We start from the raw sequence: 579 nt of genomic DNA, 5'->3' as shown, positions 1-579 counted from the left end.
CCCCCCCCCCTTCCTCCTCCTCCTCCTCCTCCTCCCTCCGCCCTTGCCGGGGGACGGGCTTGGGGGAGGCCCCGCCCTGCGCTCGGCAAACCCGCCCTGGCTGGGCCGCGCGGAGCGGCGGGCAAGGGAGCGAATGGGAGTCTGCGAACATCCCAGGAGGGGCCTTGCAATAGCGCCGCCCCCCTCCCCAGCCCCAGCTCGGGTTCCTTGGGTTTGGGGGCGCGACTTCCCAGGCTTTCAGTGAAGCCAGCCGATTGCTGTGAACGAGGTGCCGGGTGGCCCAAGGGATCCACGCTCCCAGATCCCCTGCTCCTGGACGGGCTGGGGACAGGGGCGCCGTGCGCCCTGGGCGCGATCCAGCGCGGGGAACCGTAGCTGGGCGGGAGGATGCGCCCTGGGCGACCGCCTAGGGTTTGAAAAGGTAGCGGGAGTTAAGGAGGGAGGAGGGGAGCCTCTGCAGGTGGAATCGCGAAGGACCTGGGAAGTCGAAGCGAAAAGGGTGGACGGCGTCCGGGGCTTTGGAGGGCAACTTGCCGAGATCCCGGGCGTGGCTAGATCACTCACCCCAATAGGTCTGCC

Source organism: Condylura cristata, unplaced genomic scaffold (assembly GCF_000260355.1).
Source record: "Condylura cristata isolate star-nosed mole 26May11 unplaced genomic scaffold, ConCri1.0 scaffold00041, whole genome shotgun sequence".
Taxonomy (NCBI): Eukaryota; Metazoa; Chordata; class Mammalia; order Eulipotyphla; family Talpidae; genus Condylura; species Condylura cristata.
This window is presented reverse-complemented; position numbering follows the sequence as displayed.